General features: G+C 39.8%; 1 protein-coding gene and 1 long non-coding RNA gene across 5 annotated transcripts in view; one reads left to right on the top strand and one right to left on the bottom strand.

Moving 5' to 3' along the window:
- LOC135977644 (uncharacterized) overlaps positions 1-25,933 on the bottom strand; it is a 60,854-nt gene extending 34,921 nt beyond the window's left edge. For all 3 annotated transcript variants that reach the window (XR_010595083.1, XR_010595082.1, XR_010595084.1), the window contains exon 1: positions 18,935-25,933. This is a non-coding gene — a long non-coding RNA (uncharacterized LOC135977644). The remainder of the gene's footprint in view (positions 1-18,934) is intronic.
- Positions 1-26,145, top strand: part of LOC135977639 (protein dispatched homolog 1-like) — a 250,928-nt gene that overhangs the window by 185,906 nt on the left and 38,877 nt on the right. The gene's annotated exons all lie outside the window — the stretch shown is intronic.

Raw genomic sequence — 26,145 nt, 5'->3', positions numbered from 1 at the left:
AATCTACCTGAACTTGTTTCAAACCGCATATTAGAAGAACACATTCTAATATACCAGAAAATTTGAAAGATCATGATCCAGAGGTGAATTTTTGCACTGAACTACTTTTGGTTTGACACAGTGCTCTGATGTTCTACTGATTGTGGGAACAACACATACATGGTATGAATATAAAACCTTCAGTAAAGGAAGAGTACCTTCATTTGGACACTGTAGTTAGTTGACTTATGAGAAATTGAGAGTAAAAAAAAAATTAGAATAAAAATCATCCCAACTATATTTAACTTTACAACATAAATGAAGAGTGATTATATTTTCAACTAGAAGGTAAATACTAAAATAACTATGTATTTGAATCTAATTCTTCCAAATTAAAGGATGTGGAGGTATTAGTATGCAACATTTGTCCCTTCCATACTTTCAATAGGGGATATTGACTTTTTTCACAGATTCATAGATTCTAAGGCCAAAAGGGACCATTCTGATCATCTACTCTGACCTCCTGTACGACACAGGCCATAGAACTTCCCTAAAATAATTCCTAGACCGTATCTTTTAGAAAAACATCCAATCTTGATTTAAAAATTGTCAGTGATGGAGAAACCATCACAGCCCTTGGTAAATTCTTTCAGTGGTTACTCTGTTAAAAATTTACACCTTATTTCTAATGTGAATTTGTCGCTAGCTTCAACTTCCAGTCACTGGATTGTGTTATATCTTTTTCTGCTAGATTGAAGAGCCCATTATTAAATGTTTGTTCCCTGTGTAGATTCTTATATACTGTAATTAAGTCACCCCTTAACCTTCTCTTTGTTAACTAAATAGAATGAGCTTCTTGTGCTTAATCCATGTTGATTGCAGAATTTTGATGCACTCTCCACAGGCTTTATGAGAAGCTATAAAAATCAGTTCACAATAACCAGTGATAACACAGACAAGCATTTTGCCAAGGGAGAGCAAGTTTGGATTCTCCTTAATTAACTCAAACTCTTGGGACTAGATCAGTTTTGGATTATTTCACATTATTTCTTTAAATGTTTGAATTCAGAGTTCCAAAGAAACACACACTTCTTATAAGCAGAAATCCACTTTCAACTAAATGAATGAATACCACATTTCTATATTTTTCTGTACATAACTGCATATTCCCCTTAAAAAGAAAAAGTTACACAGCCTTTACAAACTGGGTACATGAGAAACAAAGAGTACAATACAATTCAAAGACACCAGGAAAAGAAACAATGGTTCAACCATGTATAAAAGTTGCAAAACGGTCATGCAGTATAACTTAGGGCTTGTCAAACCTACAATGCTATAGTGGCACAGCTGTGCTGCTGCACCACTGCACTGTTTCAGTGTAGAAACTACCTACACCTATGGGAGGGATTCTCCTGTCGGTATAGGTCATCCATCTCCCCGAGAGGCAGTAGCTATGTTGACAGAAGAATTCCTCTGTCGACCTAGTGCGGTCTACTCTACACCAGCGTGTAGATGCACCAGCAAGCAGTGTGTGGATTTTTCGTGCTCCTGAGAGATGTAGCTATATCGATGTAGACCAGGCCTGACTGTAGATCAGTTTGGCAGCAGCCATCCTCATATAACAAGGCATGATGAACATTTAAAAAAAAAATCAAGTCTAATCATATAAATTGTGAACGTGCCATGAAGATTTCATGAGCTATCCAGACATTCAACCATACTAATGTTACTTCTACTTATTCATACCATATGGGTTTCTGCAAGAGCTTTTTTGTGTTTAGTCAGAAGCAGGGTTACATCATTTTGTCAGTTTCATCACTTTATAGCTCAATATATTCACACGTCCACTTATAATCCAAATAAATGACAATATAGTATTTAGTAATTCCATGTAGATAAAGGAAAACTGCTGTGTTTCATTTTAATACCTTAGTGTTACATTTTCCTTTACAATACATATTACTGGCTATTCCACTCCCCCGGCATGTGTCAAAATCCCTCAGTGAGTTCATCAGGAGTTTCAACAACACAGGAAGAGTTGAACAGATACCAGGAAAAGCACTGCATGCATTAAAGAAGGAATTTAGCTCTTAGATTGTTAAGGAGGAAGTCTGGATGGTTCACATTAAGGGGATGTGGAGCTTTTTGACTCCAGAACAATCTGTATCCAGTCCTAATCTGTAGTGACTCATAGTTACAACCCTCTTAATGGCCTATAAGAAGCTAGTTCATTCCAGTTTTTAGTGGACCTATATCCATATTAGAATACACACGTAAAAGCCATAAACCTCACACCATTACCCTAATAAGCACTCTTAGTAACAATCTCAGCACAGAGACCAAGGACTGAGTAAGCATAAAACTGAACTAACTTTTCCCGCTGACCCTCTAGGTCAGGGCTAACCAGTTGGGGCAGTCATGCTTCTACTGCTGGACCTGCAGAAAACCTATGGCTATCAATCCAAAATCTGTCTGAAATCTGACAATCATGATTTTCAAAATGGTTTCTACAAATACACGTTACTGTCTGGTATCTCTGCAACAGTGAATGCTGGTCCTGTCTCAGGGCTTGTCTACACTTAAAATCTACAGTGGCTCAGCTGTACCACGGTAGTGTTTCAGCATAGACACTACCTATGCCGGTGGGAGGATTTCTCGCGTTGGCACAAGTAATCTACCTCCCCGAAAGGCAACCTACCATGGTCTACACAGGGACTTAGAATGGCTTAACAATGCCACTAGGGGTATGGATTTTTCACATCCCTGACAGACAGTTAAACCGACCTAATTTTCTAGACCAGGCCTCGCACTCCACTACCATTTTACTGCTTTTCCCAGCAGCAAACTAGTCTGCAGTGCTAACAGTTTTGGATGAAATGCTTCTCAGCATTTGAGAATGAATAAGAAAGAGCTGAAGCTTCATCTACTTTAAGTTAAGTTCTAGAAAGATTTGCAGAGAAAATAGATACTGTTCGTGTTATGCCCTATTAAAATAGAATTTGCCCTAGAACAGCTTTGAAAAATTTCCTGCTTCTCCTGTGCATATTCAGCAGCTGAATATTTCCTTAGTCATAGAGCAAATATAACTCCCTGGTTCATTAGCCATTTTTATTTTATTCGTTTTTTTTTTCAAATCCGTTTACATTTTTCATAATATAAATCATAAATATTAAAATAAAATAGCTTGTCTTCTTTATAAGCAAGTTCAGCAAATCCTATCTTTTACCAGCTTCATTTGTTAAGTCTTAAAATGCTTTCCAATTCTGGGGCAGCTTAAAGTTTTGGGAGCCTTTATACAACTATCCAAAAAACACCTCATAAGAAGTGTAATGTCCCTTTAAAAGAGTTATTTGTATTACAGCATGATTATGTCACTGTCTGTTTTGTGGATAATTTATTATTTCACTTTATAAATGCAAGTGTTATTGTAATTGTTTTCCTCTGTTCCTCCCCTCCCAAATCTCCACATATCAGAACACTACACAACGTAATCTTTTGCACTTTAAAAATCCAACATCTTGCTTGGAAACAGCTTTGAAAAGTTGGCATCTGGCCAACTTGCAACTGATACTAGTTTAAATACCTTCCCAGCAAAGTTGCACATTAGCTTCAAAATACTCTGGGATCAGCCATTAAAATGTTTTTGTTTCAGTTACAACACTAATGAAAACCAAATGTCTGAATATATTTTAAGCTGGTCTAATGCACTAGGGATTTCACTTAAAAGAGAAAGGTCTGAATCAACTTCCATTTACCCAAATGAACACAGATTAGTCAGTACTACACTATGCAGATATATGGCCAACACTTGGAGTAAGATTAAATAATTATAAAGAACATTTCAACCACAGATTAAATGAAGAAAGTCTGAGTAATTGGCTGAATTTGATTCTTCTCCTAAATCTTTTAGTTACAGTCTGCTAAAGCTATTGAGCTGCAAGCTTACAAAATCCCATTTACAGGTGGATTCAGGACCCTAAACCTCTGCTTTGCTAATGTCTAAGCCAGTGGTTCCCAAACTTGTTCCGCCGCTTGTGCAGGGAAAGCCCCTGGTGGACCGGGCCAGTTTGTTTACCTGCCGTGTCGCAGATTCAGCCAATCGCGGCTCCCAGTGGCCGCGGTTCGCTGCTCCAGGCCAATTGGAGCTGCTGGAATCGGCGACCAGTATGTCCCTCGGCCCACACCGCTTCCAGCAGCTCCCACTGGCCTGGAGCAGCGAACCGCGGCCACTGGGAGCCGCGATCGGCCGAACCTGTGGACGTAGCAGGTAAACAAACCGGCCTGGTCTGCCAGGGGCTTTCCCTGCACAAGCAGTGGAACAAGTTTGGGAACCACTGGTCTAAGCCTTTGCAAAATACATATTTTCACCTATCCAGGTAAGGCACATCTACTGATCTTGCTCTGTAAATTTAAGCAAACCCTAAATATTTGCTTTCACAACAAAGACCTAACAGCTTTGAAGGAACCTATACATTCTACCAGAAAAAAAAAATTGTCTAAGCTGACCTCTTTATAGGAATGATTTCAAATACTGAATTTTAAGAAGTCCGACAGCGAGGACAACCATAAAATTAGGATGTACCCCTAAAAGAGTGATTTTATGTACTGGATTATGAACCAGTAAAAGGAAAAGAAACAATTTTAACTTTAGGATTCTGGACTTGTGAGTTTCTACCAGAACTTCTTCAAAATAATTATTTTGACAAGTTCCTATTAAGTGTTTAAAGGGTAGAGGGTAGTCTTGTGGTTAAGGCATAGGACTGGATTTAGGAGATTCATTTCCTTGCTTTGCCAGTGACTTCCTGATGACCTTGGCATATCACTTTATATCCAAAACTCAGTACTCTGTGTGTAAAATAAAGTTAATTCTTCCCTACTTCAGAAAGGTTTTATGAGGATTAATGTTTAAGAATCTCAGATATCATGGTGAAGAGGGCTTCGTAAACAGATTACCCAATTTACTTAAGGCCATACCCATATTTCTGAATATCAGTCCTCTCAGGCTACAGCAGAATTTCTCATCGTTGTCCAAATTACTTCCAATCTAATTCTACCTTTGAATTTTTACTTTAAATTAATGTATTTGTTGCATTCATTTCTTCAAGGTCATTCCCCGCAGCCAAAAGAGAACTCTTTAATCCCCCCAAAAGAGAACAGTTTAATTGTCCAGTGATTGTTATTATTGCAGTCTTGTGGCTAATTAAAGAGAGCATTAGACTGAGAATACAGAGTTAGCTTCTAGCATGTTCATCATATTTTGATGTGCCACACCTTTATCGAAGCCTCAAGAGTTACCAGGTTTGAAGAGACATTTTAAATAACAATGAAATTAAACATAAGCTATAGGAATAAAGAAGAAAAATTCAGTCCTGAGTAACACTACAGTAGGTCACATGCATAAAAGAATTCTCTTTCTTTCTTTCTATAGCAAAATGAACCGCTCTGTCGTTGAAACTAATTAAAAAACCCAGACCTTTAAAAAGTCAACTAATTAATGAAGAGCTACATTTCCATTAACTTTTTAAAAAATAGTCAAGTAATTTAAAAAAGAAGAGTACTTCTCACCATTGTATCAATGCATCTCCAAAAGTCAACCTAAAAATTGCATTCCGTAAACAATGAATACTTTGTGTAGGAGATTTAGCACAAACTATGAAATGCAAGTTACAAAATAGCTTTTTTAGCCAAGAATCAAGACAACCTGTTGACAATTTATTTCTTTAATAATTAAATTAGAAATTCTAACCTATTTCAAAGCAAGCTATAATGATAATTGGATATGAATCGTAAAGCAATTTTTTTCCCTGAAGAAATACATTGTAGAAAACCCTGCAGTAAATACTTTACACTTCTCTGAAAGAACCAAAAACTCAGCACAAGCTATCCCAGGACTTATACCAATATCTAATTTTTCATGACATGCTCTGACAACTTTTCAGAGTAGCAGCCGTGTTAGTCTGTATCCGCAAAAAGAAGAACAGGAGGACTTGTGGCACCTTAGAGACTAACAAATTTATTAGAGCATAAGCTTTCGTGGACTACAGCCCACTTCTTCGGATGCAACTTTGTTGACTATGGTCCATATTTCAGAAGTTTAGTACATAGACCACCTGTTTCCGACTAGCATTCAAACTGTTTCTATTGTACAATCAACAACAGCTGCTGAAGGGTCTAAAATATCAAGGATTAGGAATGGACAATTATTAATGGCTATATTATACTAAGATAGGTCAAAAAACTTTCTGCTAAAGATGCATTTCACAAATGCATCAATGCTTTCTGTAAACATATATGTACATTTCACACTGCTTTCTTCATTTTGTTCTTAAGACCACTTACTGTAATTCAAACTTTAGGGTTGTTTTACCTGCAAGCACAGCAAATAGTTGTGCCACTCTGATTGTGCGAGGGACAGCAGAGGAGGTGAGTTGTGCAGAACCCTGCATGTAAGCTTCCAGATCACTGCATGGTTAAGAAGTTCTTAACAGGGGATTTTCAAATTCTCGTGTGTGTAAATTAATACTTGTTAGTCATCCAAGAGGCTGTACAATATCTTACTGTTGGAACATTTTTGTGGAGAGATTAAAAAGTCTGCAGCGACAACAGGAACTGTCTCACCCAAGCAGAGATGCTAAGCATGCACATTCCAAGCCAAGAAGGAAACCAAAGATGCAGGCAAGTGAAAGTTGACAATTTAATCAAGTAAAATCTGGAAAGTAGAATCTGGCAAGAATTAAAGCAAGAATTTTGATGTCATTTATCAAGTGGTTAATTGTTTAAAAATAAAGTTTAAGACCTAACTAGTGCTTTGCTTAAAACGCAAAGCATATTTATAAACTGATATATTCCCATCAGACTTTCAGAAGTGTGATGAACCATAAGGGCTTGTCTCCAGGTCAAATTTGTTGTGGATCAACTTGAAATGTTTCTCATTAAAACATCTTACAGCCATATGCAAAATGTTTTGTTACAAATCTTGCTCTTTAATGCATGTTATAAAACCCACTTTGGAGGTGGGTTTACTTAGATGCAGGAGGAGCTTAATAGCTCCACAGCAAAATATATGTGGATACATCTGCATCCTGTACCGTGTGTTGCACATCTATCAAGTCCTCCCACCAGTATCCCATACTGCTTTGCTGTCTACCTTGGTCTCCTATAGACCTCATTCTGCTCTGGGGTCATTCTGACCGGATGTCACCTCACTGTTTAAAAGGTCATCCTGAGCCAGGTGCCATCCTTTGTGATTCCATCATGAGGAGTTCATACATAGCAGTGTTATTCTTGTAATAACTCTCTAGTAATGCCTCATGCTGCTGTTTGGTGATCCCATACTATGATTCTGGCTTTTTAGACCTCTTGGGATAGGAGCTTTATCTAGCCCGGCTGGCTGGCAGGAGGCCGATATGCAAGCATCATGGCAACTGTTCAGTCAGGAGCACAACCAGAACACTTTCCAGTGCTGCAGTATAACAGAGGAGCTCCAGCTGGGACTACAGACATTCAAAGTACTATTTGTCTGAATAGAGAAGTGGCACAGTCTGATCTTACTATGCGGACTTTGACTGTTCTTTGCTACATGTGTCACCATTGTACCAGTGTTTGTTGTGAACAGTCTGACTGATCCACAATGACCTAGGTGAACCCTGAGCCAGTCAGTCATGAAGGTCCCACCACCTCTATTTAGAGCAGAAGGATGAGTCTGAACCATAAACAGAGACCCATACTGTGGATAGCATCAATTCCTGGAAGTATTAAAATGATACCTCAAAAGACAACACAATGAGAGGGCAAGTTACATATGCTGGGTACTGCCAGGATGTCTCCATGTTGGCATAACTTTTCACTGATTCATGGGCTTTTAAACTCCATCCCCAATGCTTAACGCAAAGGTGGTACTGGAGACTGCACAAACTCATTTATAGTAATAAAATACCCACAGAAACACTGTGTAACCTTCCTATGTCCTGTCCCATACCCCCATCGCAGGGCTTATTAGTCTTTCCCCCTCCACACAGTCACCTCCCCTTCCTTCACAAAAACAGTGGAATTGCATAGCTTAACAAGAAAGGAGATTCTTACTGAAAATTATCTTTTTTATTTATTTTTTATTTTTCAGCATGTCAGCAGGATCAGGAAGAGAAGAAAAAGACACAGAAGCACCTTGGACTATGGAGAGGCAGACTATGTTCCTAGAGCAGATGGCCTACTAACTTTGCACAGCAGTGCAGCAGCTCAATAAAATTTTAAAATGCTTATAAAGTTCATCTTAATTTATTATTTGTATTATTTACAAAAATAATCTGAAAGTGTGTTTTCATTCATGTTTGAATCTTAGACCTTCCTTTCTATTGCAAAGCATCCAGTTAAAACCACCTAACTGGTACAGTAATTCCATCAAAACAAGTACTATACTAAAAGCATTGCTTTACAAACTGCACATACAATGCATTAAGAACAAAGAAATATGTGTAGTAATGTTATGACATGCCTTACACAACATACGCATTTCTCATGAGTAGGAGCAAAACATATCCGTCACAATTATTCTACACATCGGCCTCCTCCCTCGCTGTTCAAAATGTTCACCACGTGTGCACATCCCACTCCCATCATGTGCAATGCTCTCCCTTGCTCTCACAAAGATTATATCTGGTTGCTGTGTTTTGTACAATCAGAAGATGTCCCTCATCAGCATCCAGACTTGACATCAGGATCCTCCATCTACTTTTCAGTCTTCCAAATGCACATTGCAGTGTCTTTCTGCAACTACTCAGGGTATAACTAAGCAGTTCCTTTTGCCTCTCCAGTGACAGGCTTCCTAGGCCAGGAGAGCAGAGAGTAAACTATCTCCTAGAATGACTGGAGGAATGGCAATGTCATTAATGTTCATATAGACCATCAGTGCAAAAGTTCCATTTGTCATTACATGAAAGTGTCCAAACCTTCTAAAAATCATGGTGTCGTAGACATTTCCAGACGACCCCACATACATATTAGTGAATGTTCCACACTGATCAACCAAGCCATGCAGCACCACGGAGAAATAATCCTTTCTGTTGATGAACCCTGAAGCCTGATGTGGGAGGCAAAGAATGGGCACATGGGTCCCATCAATGTCCCCTATGCAATTAAGAAACCCCAATCATGCAAAGCCATTAATAGCTACCTGCACATTGCCCAGAATTATGACCTAGAAGGACACCACCTTGATTGTGGTGCACACCTCCATGGCAACAGCCTGATGTTTGATCCACCAACATCAAACTGGCTACTAACTGATCAGTAGCAGCCAGGGGTGAAAAGCTTCCAGATGGCAATAGCCACATGCTTCTCCATGCTGAGGGAAGCTCTCATGTACATGGTCTACCACTGCAGCTCCAGGGGCAAGCTCGGCACAAAGTTCTAGGAAAGTGGCTTTTGACATCTTGAAGTTATGCCACCACTGCTGGTCATCTCAGGTCTTTCCCACCAGTCAGTACTACATGGCAAAACCAAAAAAGCAGTGTTCTGAGTGAGCCGAGGAAGTGTGATTGTTTTCAGTCTCCTCCTTCTCAGGTTCCCTTATTATTCTGGTTGTACAGCCATTGCACAACTTGAGATATTATATCAGCAGTCTTTATATGTATGACAACAAGGATTGCAGTGCTCAACAACACTTCCTCCATGCTGTCTGACAGTGCTTTAAAAGTGTCACTAGATCAGAGAAACAAGGAGGCTGATGCGGTGAAACAAGATGAAAAATAAAAGTTATTCTGTTTGACCACAAACCCCAGAATTCCATTGCTTTCTGGTACAAAAAACTCAAAATGTAGAGTGCAAAAAAAAAAAAAAAAAATCCCAGAAGGCATGCAACAGCGTGGCAGAACAATGATGCGATGTCTGACCAGAATGCTGAGTGCTCATTGCAAAATAGTACTGTAAATGGCCACAAAGATATGAAGCAACATTAACTATTTACTCCTGGGGGGATTCTGTGCCAAAAAGTTAAAAATTCTGCCAAATTCTGCATATTTTATTTGTCAAAACAACACTATATAATCATGCCAGTTTCAATTATTTTGGTAATTTATTTCAAAATACCTGTCAGCAAGTATGTCTGTAACAATACAGACGCACACAAAACCTCCCCCAGGAGTAGAGAGTTAAAGAAACCCCTATGACAACCCAGTACCTATTTCTCTGCCCCCTGTTCCCCCCCAGAGCCCAGCTGTGCCCCCCCAGCCCAGACACCTGCACCTCCACCCACCCCAGAACCCAGCCATACCCTTTCTCCCCCAGAGCCCAGCTGCAGGCCCCCCAGCCTAGACACCCACACCCCTCCTCCCTCAGAGCCCATCTGCGGGCTCCCCCCCAGCCCAGACACCTACACCCCTCCCCCCCCAGAACCCAGACATGGGGCACCCAGACACTTGCATCCCTCTCCCACAGAGTCCAGGGATCAAGAGGGAGAAACAGCCTGATACTAGGTCCCGGGCTTGCGTGGAGTTTCCTGCATGCTGCTTTTCTTCCTTCAGGGCAGGCCAGGAATTGCAGCTGCCAGGAACCCTCCAGCTCCCTCTACCTTCCCCCAGCAGCGTCTTCAATTTGCGAGCTGGACTCTGAAGGGTCCCGCTGCCCCTAGTGGCTGCCAGCAGCTCTGCAGCCCATTTCGGGGGAGGGAGGAAGGGAATTCTGCATGCACATTAATTTCTGTGCAAATTCTGCATGTGCAGTGGCGCAGAATTCCCCCAAGAGTAATTTAACTTGATTGCAGGATAACAATGCAGGGTGTAGAAATTAATTGTGCAACAGTTGTTGCGAATCACTTAACATGGATAAACAAAATCTGCACCAAGTTAAAAATGTAGACATACTCTCAGTTGCTTTCTCTCTTCTGTAGCCCTCCTGCATTCTAAACATAGTTAGAAGCTGCAATAGTCATAACAAAAGGCCATTTTTGTTTTTTTCAGAAGGTTCCAGGTCACATTTACTAGAAATCTAGAAGTTATCTTGCACTTACTGCTAACAGTTGTGTCACTGTGCTCACAACAATCCAATCAATTTAATTTGTTTGTATAGTTTATCTTTTCTCCTCCATCAAAGCCAAAAGATAGAATTTCAATAGTGAACTTAATGTAAAAACATTTAGCAGCTGTTTTATCTCCCAAAGGGAGCAAAAGGAGAACGACAGCGAACAGGTGAAATTTTCTAGTGTTGATACATGTGAACACCTTGTCACATCTTACAAAGAACAATTTGTGCTGCAAGAACATTGAAAACTTTTTACAGTGTCACACACATTAAGAAGTTGAGCCTGGGTTATTGTGACCTTTTAGCCAGATGCCAATCATCTCTACCCTCACTACAGACACCAGTTAAAGGAACTTCAAACTTCTAGCTACATTTCTACCAATAGAAGTAGCAAGTGTCATTAAGAAGCTAAGTTGGTTGCAGCATGAGACTAGTACTCCTCCATCCCAAACATGTCACCTCTAAAACACACTTGCTGTCCGCCACTCTAAGGAAAGGAAGACCCAATACATTTCTTAATTGTGTAATAAGTTTGAACAGTAACTATACAAGACAATAAAAGCCACAGAGACTCAGTGTACTGTAGTATGATTCTACAACTACCCCACCTCCCCAAAAAGATTCTGTGCACCCAAAACCATTACAAAGTCACTTCTAAGTTTCAGTTCTCTGAAAACCTGAAGACATACTAACAAAACACTCAGATAGTTTTAACTAGACAAAAGGTCCTTGATTAATGATCCCACCCCACTGCGTGAATGTCTTCAATTCCCATTAAGGAAGTTTAACTGCGCTTCGTATGCCAACGCTTAACTTTTAGAATGGGACTGGGAAAATACTTATTTTGTACATTCCCTGTAGGATGCCAATATGAAGCATTTTGGATTAATGAGTAGTCTTCCCAAAGGTTAGTCTAGTTAAATAGGTCACTGCACTGACTCAGGGAGAGAGGGGAGGGGGAAAAAGCACAACAGAACTAAGAACGGCCATACTGGGTCAGACCAATGGTCCGCCTAGCCCAGTATCCTGTCTTCCAACAGTTGCTAGTGCCAAAGTCTTCAGAGAGAATGAACAAAACAGGGCAACTTTCAAGTGATCCATCCCCTGTTGTCCAGTCCCAGCTTCTGGCAGTTGGAGGCTTAGGGATATCTAAGGGCAAGAGGTTACATTCCCAGACCTTCCTGGCTAATAGCCATTTCTGGATCTATACTCCATGAACAATGAGTTCCACAGGTTGGCTGTGCGTTGTGTGAAGAAGTATTTCCTTGTTTGTTTTAAACGTGCTCCCTATTAATGTCACTGGGTGACCCCTGGTTCTTTTGTTGTGTGAAAGGGTAAATAACACTTCCTTATTAAATTTTCTCCACACCAGTCAACATTTGATAGACCTCTGTCATATTCTCCTTAGTTGTCTCTTTTCTAAGCTTAACAGTCACAGTCTCTCTCCCCGCCCATCGGGAAGCTGTTCCATACCCCTATTCATTTTTGTTGCCCTTCTCTATACCTGTTTCAATTCTAATATATATTTTTTGAGATATGGCAACCAGAAACGAACACAATATTTAAGGCGTGGGCGTACTATGGATTTATATAGTGGCACTGTGATATTTTCTGTCTTATCTATTCCTTTCCTAATGGTTCCTAACATTCTATTGGCTTTTTTGACTGCTGCTGTAGTTTGAGCAGATGTTTTCAGAGAACTATCCTTAATGACTCCAAGATCTCTTTCTTGAGTGGTAACAGCTAATTTAGAACCATCATTTTGTATGTATAGCTCGGATTATGTTTTCCAATGTTCGTTACTTTGAATTATCAACAATGAATTTCATCTGCCCTTTTGTTGCCTAGTCTCCCAGTTTTGCGAGATCCCTTTGTAACTCTTCTCAGGCAGCTTTAGACTTAACTGTCTTAAATAATTTTGTATCATCTGCAAACTTTGCCACCTCACTGTTTACCCCCCTTTCCAGATCATTTATGAGAATGTTAAATGGCATTGGTCCCAGGACAGATCCGTGGGAGACCCTGCTATTTACCTCTCTCCACTATGAGAGCTGACCATTTATTCCTACCCTTTGTTTCCTATCTTTTAACCAGTTACTGAGCCAGGAAAGGACCTTCCCTCTTATCCCACAACTGTTTACTTTGCTTAAGAGCCTTTGGTGAAGGACCCTGTCAAAGGCTCTTTGAAAGTCCAAGTGCACTAGATCAATGGGATCCCCCTTGTCCACAAGCTTGTTGACACCCTGGAAGAATTCTAATAGATTGGGGAGGTATGGATTTCCCTTTACAAAAGCCATGTTGACTCTTCCCCAACATAGAGTGTTCATCTATTGTTGAAACTATAGTGAACAACAGACTATCAAACTGCCTGGTATTGAAGTTAGGCTTTTCAGCTTGTAATTGCCACATCACTCTGCAGTAGTTTTTAAAAATTGGGCTTACATTAGTTATCCTCCGAGAGTCCTCGGGTACAAGGGGCTGATTTTAGGGATAGGTTACATACCACAGTTAGTAGATCTGCAATTTCATATTTGAATTCATTCACAACTCTTGGCTGAATACCATCTGGTCCTGGCGACTTATTACAGTTTAATATATCAAGCTGTTTCAAAACCTCCTCTACTGACACCTCAATCTGGGACAGTTCCTCAGATCTGTCACTTTAAAATGGTTCAGGTGTGAGAATCTCCCTCACATCCTCTGCAGTGAAAACGGATTAATAGAATTTGTTTAGCTTTTCCACAGTGGTTTTGTCTTCCTTGAGCGCTCTTTTAGCGCTTCTTCATCCAGTGATCCCCACTAATTGTCTGGCAGGCTTTCTGCTTTTGATGGAATTAAAAGATTTTGCTGTTAGTTTGTGTTTTTTGCTAGTTGCTCTTCACATTCTTTTTGGCCTGCCTAATTCTATTTTTATACACCTCTACCCCGATACAACGCTGTCCTCGGGAGCCAAAAATAAATAAAAATCTTACAGCATTATAGGTGAAACCGCGTTATATCAAACTTGCTTTGATCTGCCAGAGTGCGCAGTCCCGCCCCCCCCCAGAGCACTGGTTTACCACGTTCTATCTGAATTCATGTTATATCGGGTCGCGTTATATCGGGGTAGCGGTATACTTGACTTGCCAGAGTTTATGCTCCTTTCTACTTTCCTCAGTACAATTTGACTTCCAATTTTTAAAGGACGTCTTTTTGCCTTTAACTGCCTCTTTTACTTTGTTGGTTAGCCATGGTGGCTTTTTTTTAAAAAATTTGGGATATACATTTAGCTTGAAGGCAATTCATTCTTGTGACTGTTCCTTTTAATTTATGTTCAATTAGCATCATCATTTTTGTGTAGTTCGCCTTTCTGAAGTTAAATGCTATTGTGGTGGGTTTCATTAGTATTTTGCCCCTACAAGGGGGAATTTAATTATGTGATGGTCGCTTTTAATAAGCAGTTCAGCTACAGTCACCTCTTGGATCAGCTCCTGTGCTGCACTTAGGACTCTCCCCTTGTGGGTTCCAGGAGCGACTGCTCTAAGAAGCAGTAATGAACGATGTCTAGAAATTTTATTTCGTGTCCTTCTATCTTGCATCCCTTCCTCAAGTGACATATATCCAATCAATACGGGGATAGTTGAAATCCCACATTAATGTTGGGGTTTCTGTTTTTGTAGCCTGTCTAATCTCCCTGAGCATTTCACAATCACCATACTGATCAGGTGGTCAGTAGTATATTCCTTCCGCTATATTCTAATTATTTAAGCATGGAATTTCTATCCACAGAGATTCAATGATCTAGTTTGATTAATTTAAGATTTTTGCTACGTTTGACTCTATGATTTCTTTCACAGGTAATGCCACTCCCCCCTGAGTATGATCTATTCTGTCATTCCCACATATTTTGTACCCTGGAATCACCATGTCCCATTGAGTATCATCATTTCACCAAGTTTCTGTGATGCCTATTATATCAATATTCTCATTCACAACCAGGCACTCAAGTTCACCCATCTTAGTATTTAGACTTCTAGCATTTGTGAATAAGCAATTATAAAGTTTGTCAATATTTAGTTGTCTGCCTTCATGTGATGTAATTGAAGGAGATTCTTTCATTTGACTGTTTCGCTTCATTTCCCATCTGTACTTTATCAGTTTCTATCCTCTCCTCTTTTCTAGAGTATTCCCTTTAATAAATCCTCCCTTAAGGGATGTCTTTGTCCCAACAGTGTGCTCCTCCACTCCTGCTTTCCCCCAGCCCTTAGTTTAAAAAGTGCTCTACAAACTTTTTAATTTTACATGCCAGCAACCTGATTCCATTTTGGTTTAGGTGGAGCCAACCCTTCCTGTATAGGCACCTCCTTTCCCAAAAGGTTTCCCAGTTCCTGACAAACTTAAATCCCTCCTCTGAATACCTGTCTTATCCACACATTGAGACCCTGCAGTTGTTTGTGTGTCTAACTGGTCCTGCAGATGGAACTGGGAGCATTGCAGAAAACGCTACAATAGAGGTCCTGGACTTTAATCTCTTACCTAGCAGATTAAATTTGGCCTCCAGCACCTCTTTCCTACCTTTCCCTATTATCAGTGCCTACATGTACCACAACCACTGGCTTCTCTCCAGCATTGCCCATATGTCTATATAGATGTCTCAAGAGGTCTGCACCCACCAGACAATTCACCGTGTGGCTCTCCTCATCATCACAAACCCAACTATCTAATATTTCTAATAATTTAATCCCCCATGATTATTAATTGTCTCTTCCTAATAACTGGGGTTCCTTCCCCTAGATGGGTATCCTCAGTGCAAGAGGATATCATGACATCTGGAAGGAGGGTCCCAACTATGCGATCATTTCCCTGCGCTACAGCTTCATGTTCTCCTTCCCCAACACTGTCATCCTCAACTGTGTCCCTGAAAGTTTCATCCGTCTACCTCTGTCTCCCTTAGTTCCTCCAGCTTAGCTACTCTGGTCTCAAGGGCCTGTACTCAGTCTCTGAGGTTCATGAGCTGATTGCACCAAATGTACATATTTGCCATGTGCCCACAGGCAGGTAATCGATCATAAATGCTGCATTCAATACAACAAACTGGATAGCCCCCAGTCTGCTGCTGGACTTCTGCCCGAGTTATTTTTACTCTTGCAGGGGTTTTTGTTTGTTTGTGCTACGATTTGTTTGTTTGTTTTGAGGGGGGCATCACTGGCCTAAGTTTAGAGTATGTTTGTTAGGTCTATCTGGCTCTCACACTCCTTCTCTAAACTCCCCTGTTTCCTAGCTCCTCTGGGTGCTTAGAAGCTGGTTTTTTAAACCCCTGTTCTCCCTGATTTAGCCCCGCCCCCAAGGATAGCAGACTAGAGCCTCATTAGGAAGCTTTCAGCCTAGCCTAGCAGGAATCTAGGCTCAGCACACAGCCCCCCAAAAGAGACCACACTATAAAATTCAATCAAGCAGGCACATGGCAAGAAAGCACATAACAAAAAACTAAGACAACAAACTCATTCCAAGGATCACATAGTTGCTCCTCTTTCACCTGGAGCACTCCTTCACAAAACTCCCATTTGCTGCTCCTGTTTGCTAGCTAACTGTCATGTATTGCTTCTAGCCCAATCAGGTAGTGCATGGGTGCAGACCCTGGACTTTCAAAAGACCTATTTTTTCCTCAACTGAGAGTACAAAGACATCTGCAACCAACTAAATTATTCCAAATACTCAAATATGGGCTTATTCCTTTCATGCAAAAGGTACCCCTGAAAAAAGGGAGGCAACTATAGAAGAGTCAGATTAATAATACAAATTAAAAATACCTCCAAAATATTGGATCTGTGCCCAAGCTGGCTCACTGAAGCAGTTTATCTGGTTTTCTGGCTTAGATAAGGAGTCACCATGGGAACTATAAAATGAAGAGGGACTAAAAGGGGGAAATAAAATTTATAAAGCGACAATGAAATTCTCTTCAGCATAACAGACTGATTTGATTTTTTTTCATTTCTATAACAGCTCTGTCACTTTAACAATCTGATAGATCCATAGGAATTGTGTTACAGGAACCACAAGAACCCTCGCACAACCATTTTCCTATTATCAGTTGCTCCAAGCAGGGTTTGTTCAATTAACTAACACCACTGTGGGGAGGGGGAAGCAGATTTGAATGCAAGCCACAGTGGAAGTCTATATTTAAAAACATTTGGACAAAGAAAGCTACATAGACAGTAACAGGCATGCTTGAATTTGAAAACGAGGACTTCCTGCCCCTTTCAGGACCCTGCAAACACTGGAAGTTCAGCACTAAGACCTTGTCTACCTGGAAAAGTTTTAGCAGTTATATTGGTAAAACCACCACCCCAGACACTTCCTATTACAGTATACGAGTGGCTTTTTTTTTTTTTTTTTTTTTTTAATTTAGCTTAAGTCCCTACCCAAGCAACAAGAGCTAAACCGAAAAAAGCAACTATTACACATACAGGGGTTACACCAATACAACTATATCAGCTTAAATACACATCCTAACTTATACTGGTATCAATCTCACATGTAGACAAGCCCTAAATGTGACAGAACGGTAGCTCTTCAAATATTCTGTTGCAAGCTTTACATAGATTTTTGTATATATTGCCATAGTCAGCCAACTGAAAATATGCACTGCATTCTGCAGAAGTTTTTTTTTTTTTTTCAAAGTAACAAGGGAAATATCCTGGAGCAATTTTTTTTTTTTTTTTTTATCACCACCATTTAAAGCAGCAGCAAAAACAGGTAAAGATAATTAGAAAAACGTGTGCCATCATGGTAAATGTTACAACTGTAGTGGTTTTTAGCTAGCAAAATCTTAACTACTGGTACTCATTCTCTGCAACTAAAAATCCAAAGAAGGAAGTCTCAAATATGCTTAGTCAGTCTCAAGTGAAGGGCTCTGGTTTTCACTATGTTAGATATTAATTCATTTTTTCTGCATAAAAAGGTTTATTGGGGGACTTCTAATCTTTAAAGAGCTGGACAAAATTAATTCTCAGAGCACCCACCTGAGGCATTAGCCACATTCTATAGGCGAAGAGAGGCAGATAAATTAAAGGACTTGCCTAAGGCCACTCAGTAATTTAAGATCAGAGTTGAGATTAGATTTCAGGGGGTTCTGTCTCCCAGGCCTAGTCTCCCTCCAGTGATCCATACTGTCTCTTATTTTTGCATCTTTCACTTTTAATTGTTAGTCCAAGATAAAAAGACCAGCATTTGCAAATTAAGAGATTGAGATATGAAATATAACAACTCCAAATAGAGCAATAAGTAAATCAGACTAGAACCTTGAAATTTGACAGATTGTACCCAACATAATTTGATAAGAGATGTGATTTTTCAAAGGCAGCTCTGGGGGTAAACTTGCTCAGGGGGTCTACAGTGCAGCAGCAATGTGTACCTCACTGATTGATCCCAAGATATCATTTGTTTGTGGCAACAGTTTCAGTAAAAGGTTCTTGTCCTGTCCTCCTAGCTGGAGGAAAGATGCAGTAGTTCTCTTTGAGAAGGAGGGAGTAGGAATACCAGATATATAATAAAGATGTGACACTTATTCAGATACCCGAGGCCCAACATCATCACAAGAGGAGAAAATGCATGAGGAGGACCTGAGATTAACAACCACCACTGTATCCTTTTTATTTATATTTGTTGCAATGAGCCGTATTCTGATTCTATGTACAGTGAAATAGAAGAAAAGGCCTTGTGCTCAAAGAGTGCATCATAATGTGCCCATTGAATTCAGATATAGCGAACCTTGATTTAGAGAGAAGTCGGCCAGTGAAAAAAGAAAATTGATTTCAAGACAAAAGAGTCACTGAAACTTGAGATGTCTATTAAATACCTGTTTTATTGCATAATGAATTCCAGCATACAATATTTAAACCAGATCAAGATTAAACCTTAAATTTTCTGAAGAATGGAACTTTCAGAATTCTGCATGACCTACCTTTAGATCAATGTCACAGCTCCGATCTCAGCTGAAATTGCTATTTCCCAACGTCGTAAAACACACCCTCTAAGATAGTTAAGAGTACAAAGCCAAGATCCTGTGCCAATTGCTTTTAGATACCTAAAAGGGAAAACAGTATACATTTAGTCATACAATTGTACACAAGAGGCCCTTGATTGTTACTTCTTATAGTACTAAAAAATTATATCTGAAGGTTTTTCCCCCTCCAAAGTATGCACAAAACCAGTCAGAATCTACAGGTATACAGTGACTCAAGTTGTGTGGGAAATGATTTTGCCATCCCGGGAAATTTTTTAATATTGCAAAAAGTTTTCCCTTTCCAAATTGGGACAAGATCAAAATCTTGAAAAATTTAAACTGAAACTAAAAAAACCCCACAGTTCGTTCAAACATTATTTCATTTAAATACTTTTGAAATGTTTTGTTTGACTTTTATTATTATTTAAATTTCACTACAAATTAAATTTCAAAACAAAAGGTATTTCAAACGAAAAGATGGAACTTCTGCTTTGAAAGTGCCCAAAAAGGACAGAACACCAAACATTGAAAAACTTTTGACATGGAAATGTTTAGTTGAAGAATTCCCAACCAGCTCTACTTATGACAACTGTTCATCTGGTCATCTGCATCGTAGTAAACTGAGTGCTCAACAGCATGCAGTCTTCATATGCGACCAGTCGACTTTGGTACAAGGAACTTGTTAAATAAAGTTGCTAAAAATATTTGGCCCTGCCTGAAGACTGTAATAGTACATTTCTGTTCTAAAACTCATACTAACTAAAGGACTGAGTTTAGGTTACATCACTAAACTGAACAGCATGGGTATCAGTTTCTAAATAATAACCGGCCTCCTGCACAGGAGGAAGCATGTGCAGTCAGACTATAACATGGAAACATTATTAGTATTAATTAATAAATAACAATAATAAATAATAAGAGCTAAAATTACTTGATTTTAACTGACTGAAGATTTATGAATTAATAACCAATGCAGATTCAAATACATAAAGAAGGGCGAGGGGATGAGAAGTGGAAGAGTTAAAACTACAAAAAGGGAAAAAAATGCTGCATAATTTTCCTATTGAGTGAAACGGTGCAAGCAATACTGGTACAGGTTAGTCTTTTCCCATGTGTGTTAATTAAACATGAAACCAAAGCTCTTTCCTCCCACCCCCAACTGGGACAAGCTCAAATAAGGCAACTTCAAAATAATTAATGCCCAGTACGAAACAGTTACCTTTAGTTTCACAATTGAGATTACATTGTAACACAACACAGTTTTCTTTTGCATAATTTTATTATTGATACAACACTCGTCATACGAGTCCACAATAATAAAAGAAAGAAAATTTGTCACAGAAGTATGAAATAAAGGAAGACCTACACACAGTCAGTCTTGGTACTAAGTCTAGCCGGGGACCTTAGCAAAGCCACATAACCTTCTTGGTGACATAGTTCAGTCTTAAAAGAACTAGTCAACGTTAGTACCATTATCAGTTAATATAGTGAACTACTGAAGCAGCTGTTCACATAAACCTGCTTACAAAAAAAGAAAGAACAACACTGCAAGACAGAGTGGACAGACAGGAACTTTGTTGGCCAAGCTTATATACTGCTAAACATCACTGGACTCCCAGAGCAGAGAGATGTCTTAGGGCTTTCAACACTTAAAATGCTACAGCAGCACAGCTGCACCACTACAGTTGCAATGCTTCAGTTGTAAACACCGCTTACACTGACAAGAGGGTTCTCCCGTTGGTGTAGGTAATGCACGTCCCTGAGAGGCAGTAGCTAGGTCAACGGAAGAATTCTTCCATTTACTCAGCTCTGTCTACATGGGGATTTAGGTCATCTTAATGCCACTCAGAGGTATGGATTTTTCATGTCCCTGACCAACATAGTTAAACTGACCTAATTTTCTAGTGTAGACCAGGCATTAGTCTTGTCATCCCATCATCATAGCTTTAGCCTGGGCGTCTTACAGCACAAGAAGTCAAAGTCACAACTGCACCAGGAAGCTCTAGACAAACAATATATCCAGACCCTCTCTCTTTAGGGCTAGTGGGGAAGAAGATCAAGATAATTCCAAAAAGAAACCCTGAGATCATAAGCTCACAGATGCTATGTTACTTGTACATACTTGAATGATAGCCAAATACCAGCCCCACTGTTGAATTTTTCTGAAACTCAACCTATTATCTTTGTTGTTAAGTGTGTTGATCGGAAAAGTCAATATAAAAAGCATTGTGGTAATTTCTGCAAGGTAACTGTTTTTTAAAAGATAAAATGATACGGCTGAGAAAATACCAACAACTTTCTTTTCATTTTACTGACCATACACACACGCCCCCACTATAAGCAAAAGAACCCTTTAAAACAGCTGCTTAATTTCATGGTCAAGATATTTGGTTTGTAGAACTTGAAGGTATTCAAGGCAAAGATAAAACACAGTCACATCATCCCCTTATGGAAAGACCATGGAAAAGTCTATGTTTGGATGTATGTTGGCTGGACAAATGAACGTACTTAATCATTATTCAACACCACCACTCACAAAGCAAGTACCGGTAATTGTTTCCTCAAATTGTTTCCACAGTCTCTATCGCTTTTAACAGAAAACAAAATTACCAAGGTACCAAATTTAACCTTAAACTGACAATGTCCACTACTAACAGTAAATTAATGCAAAAAGTTAGGTTAATGCAACAGTTAAGTATCTACATCAGAAAATGTCTAGCTAAAGTTGTATGTTCATCATAGCATCTTGTAATTTTTTCTTCATTCTTGCATGCTTACATTACTTTTGTTGTCATAATTGACCATTCTATCTTTGTTGACTTAGGTCCACATGGAGCTCCTTGTAGGATCAAGGTCTCAGACTTTTTATATGATCAGGAACATCTCTAAACTAGGTAGTTTAATAACTTTATCAGACTACCACAGAAACACACAATGAGCTGTACTAAAAATGTTAGTAAGTATAAAAATAAAAAAGTAATAAAATTAATAAAATAAAACATTTATGATTTTTGTTTTACCATGTTACTTATGTAAAATGGTCATGGTGTATACGTCATGTACCCTAGTTTCAAAGGGTCTTAATAAAATTAAAATATTATATTCTCCTAGTGTTTGATGCATTGACTTTATTGCTGACAGTTTCTATAATAAGTGAGAACGTGTTTATAGGGTTAGAATGAAATCTGTTCTGAATGGCAGAAATTCTCCTGGTACTTTTTCACAATGGTTTAGCATACTGTGCCTAAGAGAGAGTTATTTTAGTCCACATGCAAAGTTATCTGTAATTTTTCAAGTAAATCATACCAGTAGCAGCCTTAACTGAATTGCCTTACTTCTATTTGTCTCAAAACCTTAAAAAAAAATAAAAAAAAATTGGTCCCTGAGTGCTCCTATTATAAGTACCTACATGCCAAGTAGGTCCAGCGGTTAGGGTTCTAGCCTAGGACTTTGGGAAACCTGAGTTCAAGTCCCTGCTCTGCACAGATTTCCTGTGGGAGTTTAACTAAGGGCTAGCCTACACTAGAAGTGCTGTAGCTCATCTCGTGAAGATGTTCTATGCCGACGGCATAATAAATCCACCTGCGAGAGAGGTGGTAGCAGCTCGACCACCGACATAGCCCTGTCCGTACCAGTGCTTAGGTTGATGTAATTTATGTTGCTCGGAGGGGTGGCTTATTCACACCCCTGAGCAACGCAAGTTATACCGAAATTAAGTGATAGCGTAGACCTAGCCTTAATCTCTATGCCATGGTTCCCCATCTGTAAAACAGGGATAATACTTCTGTACCTCACAGGTGTCTCAAAGATAAATACACTGAAGATTGTGAGGTGCTCAAATATTATCATAATGAAAGCCATATAAGTATCTTAGATTAAAAAATCTATTAGATACATTTTTAAATTTGAGACATAAAATCTATCCAAAAGTTTATTTCAAGTCTAGAAACTTCTTCACTCTCTGAAACCGGAGGTGTCCGAGAACCCACCATACCTATTACAGTTGACAGTAATTTATGGCTGTGAAAGTAATAAAAAACTTGAAGGGGGATTTTTAAAATCACATCTTCAATTTCAGCCCTGCCCTTCAGCACAGTTGTAATTTGAGATATACTATACCCCTAACATTCCAGGTGAATTGAAGTTTTATGTGAACAGTTCCCATGCTTAATCTGCTTTGTCTAGTCTCACTGTTGATATTCCATCCCCTAACTAGAAATTTAATCAGGTACAAACATTTAACTATCAAACGATTTAAAGATACAGACAAATGCAGACTTTCCACATTTTCCAGTCCAGAAAAAAAATATTTTATGGCAAAAATAAATTAAAGTTTTTGATACAGTAAAGAGATGCAAAGTTAAATGCGACATTACCATGGAATCCCTAGAGAAGTTTTTAAGGGTGAAAAGGATCTTTTAATTATGTTGGTGTCATGAGATTCTATGTACGTTGGATTTATAGCTTGAGTACACACAATTCTAAATGCAAAGAGGTTCAAATAGCTCCATGTCCATCTTTCTGAAAGTATTGTTTTTTAAAGTCCACTTATTGTTGGGAAAAGCATGAGTAATAGGAAGATGATGGTACTGCGGGTACAGTTAGATGCCCTTGATCTTAGACAAGACACTTACCAACATTCTATTCAAACTCATCTGAGTGGTGAGCTTCCTACTTTGGGAATAGGGAGTGACAGGCATAGCACTAGCTGTGGCACCAGATACTTTAGAAATTAGCCCCATACTACAGTCAATAAGAGTGCATCCGTCTACTCTTGAGGTGCCAATGGCATAGAGGACTATTATGAAGTCCACATTAGAAGTGTGTTTGCAACCTCCTTGCCAATCTTAGATCAAGAATAAAAGCACTGGAAGTCTATATTGATTCTTGACAATCCAGGAGCAGCAATGACCTTGATTTCATAAATGTTATTTATGGCTAAAGATAAGAAAGCTCTCTTTGCTTGAATGCATGCTTAGCTAGGAATATAAATATTTTCTGACACAAGCGAGTAAAACTCATTCCATTAGGGCCAAAACTTCCTTCCCTACCATTTCACCTGCACATGGTGACCACTGACAAAAGTTATGAGAATAGAGGCAAGATGCATCCAGGTACTAACAATTTCAGCAAAGATTAACGAGTGTTCTGATTAATTGGTGCTCTACAATATTCAAGTCACACTTGAGTATTGCATATGCTGATTCTGTGCAAGACATAATTATGATCAAATCTGTTTTCTCTATTGTGTTGAATTAGTCTGATTTTATGGAAAACAATTGCCATCAATATTCTTTAGAGCAGCAGATCACGAGTAAACAGCTCTTATTTGGGCATGAAAGACAGAGAAAGACACACAGCTATACCTGGGTATCTGCGAGTGTATTAGAAACATTTCACTTTCTATATGTGCCTATTTTTTCTAACCACACAAGATTATAAAATATATGACGTGCGGCAAGACCTGTGCCCAGAGAGTAAACGTAGTAGAGCGGAGGGCTGATTTACTTCCATTTTCAGTCTCAGGATGAACATGCCAGTCTACCATTGCATTTGGCATTTTTAAGTTTAGATTAGTCACTTTTCCAGCAGACAGTAACCTAGTGGATCAGACACTCAATAGCTCTGCTAGCCTGGGCACATTGTGCCCATGATGGGCTCCTTCCGTCCTTCCATTCCCCTCATGGGCACAGTGTGCTCAGGCTACCACTGCTCTCCATTCTGTTCCCCCCTCCCCCCGGTGGACAATCTGTGTGGCTCCTCCATTTCCCCCTTCCCATCTCTCTTACCCCCCACCCCCATATCAGGGTCACTGTGTATCTCCCATGTTCATCTCATTTCACCCACCTCTGGTTCCATGCCATTCCTGGGGACCCTGCTTTTCTCTATCCATCTCCACTTCCCACCCCCTTCATCTGCACCTCCCCCAACTCCAGCTCCCCACTGCTACATCTGTCTACCCATCCACCCCTGGGCTGCCTGCTTTCTTCATCATCATCATCATCATCACCATTCCCCCTGCTCCCACTCCTTTGCAGGTTCCAGCTCTGTTCCCTTTGGGATCCTGCTTCCACTGACAACACTTTCCCCCTCCGGATCCCTGCTCATATTACTCTCCCTCCCAGTAAGGCTTTCCTATTTCCGTTAGAGTCTAGGCTACGGACAATATCTCCACACAGGAAGTTAAGCTGCTGCCTCTGGTATGTGTAGGCAGCAGCAGGGGGCAGCAGAAAGATTCCTCTGCTTGCAGCACCAGGCTGCCTTGGCCCCCCAATTTTCCTGTCAATCAGGCTTTTCTGTGTTCCGATTTCCACGAAAAATTAATAAGGTTGTGCCCATTGATGCCTAGAAATTTCCCTGACATTTCTGAATTGGTCAGACGCAGCAAGACAGGCAAACAGGAGTCAGTGAGTTGAGCGTTAGACCACGCTTCACCTGGCTAGTAATTAAATGTCACTTGCCCAGATCAGATTTCTGTAGTCTAGGGATGTGTGGAAAAAAGGATTTTTCCTAGCTTGACCCTATCTCGTGGCTAATAGAAACTTACTCTTCTCAGATGGAATGTTTATCATTACCAGCTACATTTCTGATGACCATCACCATAGTTTTGGATACTTAGTCATTCATTTTACCTACACAAGATCAAAACAGACATCTCACTGGCCAAGCTTGCAAAGGCCTAATATTCAATTCAATGGCATTTCAGTGTTTGTCTGCCCCTAACACCATACCTTTTGAATGCCGCAGCCAATCAGTTCCCAAATTTCAGGCAACGTTACAGGCATCAATGAGCAGAACCCTATTGATTTGGGGGAAAATGGGAGACACATGGAGTCCTTGACATCAGAGTACTACAGCCAGGGGCTCAAGCACCTCTGCAGTTGTCTACAGAATAAACAACTGGTTGATGACCCCTATGGCTTCCAGAATAACAATATTCCTATATCATGTCGCTCTGCCTAGCCTCCCAAAGTGGACACCCTGAATGATTTCTCCCCCGGACAGAAAATATAATAATGGGTTGGAGGAATGCACACAGCCTCTGGTATGGTGGAGAATAGGGAACCCTGCTATGGGGAGGGGAGGGGGACAGGATAATGGGGAGCACACAAACTATGGGAGGAGGGAAGCATGAAGGGAAAAGGGGAGAATATGGGTGCACAAAGAGC

The sequence above is a fragment of the Chrysemys picta genome, unplaced genomic scaffold, assembly GCF_011386835.1.
Source record: "Chrysemys picta bellii isolate R12L10 unplaced genomic scaffold, ASM1138683v2 scaf5, whole genome shotgun sequence".
Classification (NCBI taxonomy): domain Eukaryota; kingdom Metazoa; phylum Chordata; order Testudines; family Emydidae; genus Chrysemys; species Chrysemys picta.
Note: the sequence above shows the minus strand (reverse complement) of the source record. Positions and strands in the feature narration are given on the sequence as shown.